General features: G+C 43.6%; 1 pseudogene; it reads left to right on the forward strand.

The window, feature by feature from the left end:
• Positions 1 to 2845: 2845 nt before the first annotated feature.
• On the forward strand, positions 2846 to 2964 carry LOC118600613 (annotated as a pseudogene).
• Positions 2965 to 5144: the final 2180 nt, after the last annotated feature.

Below are 5144 nucleotides of genomic sequence, written 5' to 3' on the forward strand. Positions count from 1 at the left end.
TCTGTCTCTGCCACCAGACTGTGAGGTCCCAGGGCGTCTAGGTCTGTCCCCCCAAGGCTGGGGAGATCTTAAATAAGAGGATCCGCTCTTCTTGATTTCTCTCCTTGGTCTTGGGGTGGATGGTCAGGTCTAGCCTATTGTTCTTCAATGGCAGAAGATACATGGGGAGCCGGAGAAAGCACAGAGGAAGATATGAGGTCAACTGGGCCATCAAAAGCAAGTGGGAAGGAAGGTCACAAATAAGTTCTAAAGGACCAGCCAAACAGGGTCTGGGAAAAAAGCCACAGAGTAGCAGTCGGGCTGAGAGACCGAAGGGGAGATGGGCTGTGCCAATTCCAGAGGTGGGGTATGTAAGCTCCCAGCACTATCCCCACCCCCAGGATGGGCTAATGGCATCCGAGAGTGGGATTGCCACCAAGTACTTGGTACATGCTTGTTATATAGATGGGGACGTTTGGTCATTCACACTTGAAAGTAAGATTGCTTTTCTTCAAATCATGGGGAATGCAGGACAATAAGAGACGTTCCCGTTTTAGAAATGAGAAAGCTGAGGCTCAAGGAACTGTCCCCAAATTACCGAGTACTACATCTTCACCTCCTCTCCTCAGAGTCAGCCAAGACAAGGTCAATCGGCTCATCCCCTCGGCACTGGTTTGATTTCCATGGGCAATCTCAAAGTTGATGAAAAAGAGTAAATCTCTAATGCGACTTCTTGTGGGTGCAGTTATTCGAGAATTTGGTTTTTACGCCTTTTTTGAGCAATAATTGTCCTATAATTAACTGCACTTATTTAAACTGTGTGATTTGTTAAGAGTTGACCTGTACGCTCCCACGACATCATCACCCCGTTTGAGACAATGAACGTAACCACCACCCCTAAGTTTCCTCATGCTCCTTCATTATTTCCATCCTTCTCACCTCTTTTTCCCTGCTCACCCCCCCCCACACACACACACAGGCATTCACTGACCTGCTTTCTAGTGCTATTATTGCATTTTCTAGAACTTTATATAAATGAGATCATACAGTATGTACTCATTTTTGTCTGAATTCTTTCAGCGCGATCATTTTAAGATTCGTTCATGTCGTTGCATGTATCATAAGTTTATTTCTTTTTCTTACTGAGTGGTATTCCATTGTATAGACATACTACAGTTTGTTTACTCCTTCACCTGCTAATGGACATTTAGGCCATTTCCGTTCTGGGGCTATCACAAATAAAGTTGCCGTAAACATTTGTATACAAGTCTTTGTGTGGACGTATGTTTTTATTTTTATTTTTTTGACTAAATACCTAGGATGAATTAGCTGGATCATGTGGTCAATGTGTTTAACTTTTTAAGAAACCTGCCAAAGTGTTTTCCAAATTAACTGTGCCATTTTACATTCCCATCGGAAGTATATGAGAGCCCAGTTATTCCACACCCTCACCAACGCCAAGTATGGTTAGTCTTTTTAATTTTAACCATTCTAGTGGGTGTGATAGTGTCTTATTATGGTTTTAATTTGCATTTTCCTAATGACTAATGATGTTGGACATCTTTTCATGGGCTTGCCATTCATAGATCTTCACTGATGAAGTATCTATCCAAAGAAGTTTTGAAAGAGTATCACATTTTTTTATATCAGATACAGTAAAGCAAATAATTTTTAACATGGCCTTTGGCATCTTTCAAACCTGGTTTCACATCTTGGGTTGACCATTTACTCTGAACTCAGGATAAGTGGCTTACCCTTTCTAAACTTCATTTTCTTCTTATGTAAAATGAGGACAATAATAGAACCCAATAAGGTTTACAAGGATTAAATACTTAAAACCTTTAAAATATTTAACTTAAGGCCTAGCATATAGAACTTAATAAGTATTATTAATATTTATTATTATAACATCCTCTGTTAGTCTGATTTACCACTGTAACAAGCATACCTCAGAAACTAATCTCTATGAGAATTAAATGGTGCTTTGTGTCCAGTACAGTAGATATATGATATTTTTTATCCCTAGGTATGTGAAGAATACAATTTAATATAAGTCTAGTATATCAGAACTGAAAGAGCCCTTAAAGATATTTAAACCAACTCCTTGCCTTACTCACATTCTCTAGAAAGCAGAGCCTGAGGGAAGGGTATAGAACGGGGACTTTCCTTAGGAAGTACAAACTCAGGGTGGTTAGGGTTAAGAAAAAAATTAGGAAGTGAGACAAAAGAAAATGCCTGAGTCATTACTCAGGTAACCACCACACAGCTACTCAGTGAGGTACCAAATAAACACAGTAGGTCTCTTGGCAAGTAGGCTTTCCTAGCACACAAAAATTCCCCCAGAAGGTCTGAAAAAAGAAACAACACTTCACAGAAGTCCAAGAATGGGGAAAGCAGGGGATGTATGTCTGTCAGTTTCCTCCTGATGGTCAAGGTGCACCACATGGAGAACAAATTCCCCTGCACTTCCAGGGTGTGTCATCCATCACTGTGGTGACCATTCAGGAAAGCACGTCCCATGTGCTGTCTTGTGGTATTTCATCTAAGCTCAGAAGTCAGTATGTAGCTTAATGCAAGTAGGATGCCAGTCAAAAGGGGGAAAGCAGAAGGTGCACCAGACTCATGTTCTGCCTTAGAACTTATGTTCTGTCTTAGATGGCACACCCTCAGAAGCAGACCCTGAATCCAAGATCGGAGTGCAAGAGGTCTGAGGAAGAATGTAACCTAGAAGTCACTGCTAGGAGAGGGAAGACAGAGAAGGGGAGGAAGTCAATACAGGGTGTGGTGACGAGGAGGCTACTGTTATGCTCATTTGGGGTGCAATTCTTCTGGGGCCATCTAGAAAACAACACAAAACACATGTCATGTCTATGGCCATGCTACCCTGAACAAGCTGGATCCTGTCCGATCTCAAAAGCTAAGCAGGGTTGGGCCTGGTTAGTCCTTGGGCGGGAGACTACCTAGGAAGACCAAGTGCTATAGGCATAAAAAATTTAAAAATAAGGGATTGTAAGCTGACAAGGTCCTTGCAATCTGCGAGGTCCACCAAGGGTTGCCTCACCTAAAAATTAAAAAAAAAAAAATCCACTTTTCAGGATTTTCCAACCTGCAAAGTGAGAAAGCTGGAGAGTGACCCCTGACTTCCATCCATCATGGGCTAAGGACTGTTCCCGGGGGCATTAACTGCGACCACCCCTCCTCCAAGAGGAAGGAGGAGAGTCCCAGTGCTGGCAGTAGGATACCTTTAGCACACCCTGGAATGGTGAATGCAGCATCTGCTTCATCAGCCAGAGGCCAGCGACCTTTTTCTGAACGGTCCAAAGAGTGAATATTTTCGATCTGTGGGTCAGGTGGTTTCCATCACAACCAGTCAACTCTGCCATGGTAGCTGAGCCACAGATAATACATAAACAAATGGGACTGGCTTTGTCTCAGCATGGTTTTATTTACAAAAACAGGCAGCCAACTTGCAGGCTGTAGTTTCTAGATGCCTAGGCTACATGTGCGATGCATCCCATTTTGCAGATGGAGAAACTAAGACCCAGTAGAGAAAAGTAACTGGGCATATAGTCAGCCAGATGCACATCTCCTGACTTTTCGCCCAATATTTCCTCCACTATACCTGCTACCTCTTTATTGGTGTCTTAGTGTGGGTTTTAAGGGATGTGCAGCCAGATCTCTCCCATGGAGGGTCTGTGTAATCCATAAATCACAAAGGGCGGTGGTTGGTTTCCTCTTAGAGGCCAGAGAGGACTCAGGGACTGAAGTCTTGCCGTCTGCAAGGATTGCTCAGAGCAACTTCTGGGAGTGTCACTGAGTGAGGCTGCTTGGGGAGCGTTCTCTGTACCAAGCCCTCTTCCATCAGCCTCTGCCTCAGCTGCCTTGGCAGAGCATCTCCCAACAGCGGCCACACAGCGCAGAGTGAAAAAGCAGTTAGAACTTTGGAGTCTGTAAAAATCTAAAAATATCCAGGAATGTGTGCACATATGTGGCCCTTCTGTGATCAAAACATCTGGGGAGAAAATTAAATGTTCCTGCTTTCATTTGCCTAAAATTCTGCGAGGACTTGGAAGGGAAAAGAAGTTGAAAGTCACTGACTTTACTGGGGGGAAGGACGTCACAAGAGTTTTGTTTTCTTAAGAAAAAATAAGTTATGCGCTCGCAGAATTCTCCCCCGGGGAAGGCCTTGTGATTCTGGGGATTGTTTCTCATAATGGGGGCGGAGAGTTCATTGGCTACAGGCTTGAATTCCTGATTTGATGACTTAAAAAAAAAAAAAAAAAAAAAAGATTAAAATACCAAGTTCTTTAATCAAAACATTAAGAGTTGTGATAATGTAGTGAATTATTAAATGTAAGATTTGAAGAAGGCCTAGTGAGAGTCAACTATTTGTCAGATGAGGAAACAGAGAGAGAGAGAGAGAGAGAGAAAGAGAGAGAGAGAGAAAGAGAGAGAGAGAGAGAGAGAGAGAGAGAGAGAGAGAGAGAGCGAGCTTTCCTGGTGTCCCACAGCTGACCGAGGCAGGGCTGGAATGCATACACCCTGACTCCCAGACCAGGAGTGCGATGGGAAGAAGAGTTGGAGGAAAGGGTCAGTTTTGGTTCCGCTACTTCTAAGCCATATGACCTCGACCGTATGTTAAAGATGCTAAAGGTTAACGTCATCTGTAAGAAGCCAGGACTGGGACCTCCAGATCTTATGCAGCCATTTTCTGCAGATCTATGGAGTCCTTGAAAGGTGAACAAAAGCAAGGCAGAGGACCACACTTTTTATTACTAATCATGGTCCCAAACCCTAATAGAATGTCTTGGTAGTTTGGGCTGTCTGATGTGAGTCTGGAATTCCATTCAACCCATGGCTTGAATCCTTGGCCAGAAGCAGACTAACTGACCTATACAGTACCCTTTCCTTAAGCTGTGACCTAACTCTAGAGGAGAGAAAGCTAGCCGCTCCCTAAAGCTTAGAGCAGCCTGACTAAGCCTCCCACCCAAACCTTTTCTCACTCGCATGCCACACTTTTGTCTCTACTGGCCCTTGAAGTACTAACAGGGGCCTCTCAGCCACCCCTCACTTAGGAGATGACAGGAAGCTCCAGAGTTCGATCTCCCAAAGAGAAGATGCAAAGGCAGGACAGTCAAAGCAAAGCCTAGGACTTTTCAACCTGC

Source organism: Rousettus aegyptiacus, unplaced genomic scaffold, assembly GCF_014176215.1.
Source record: "Rousettus aegyptiacus isolate mRouAeg1 unplaced genomic scaffold, mRouAeg1.p scaffold_m13_p_3, whole genome shotgun sequence".
Taxonomy (NCBI): domain Eukaryota; kingdom Metazoa; phylum Chordata; class Mammalia; order Chiroptera; family Pteropodidae; genus Rousettus; species Rousettus aegyptiacus.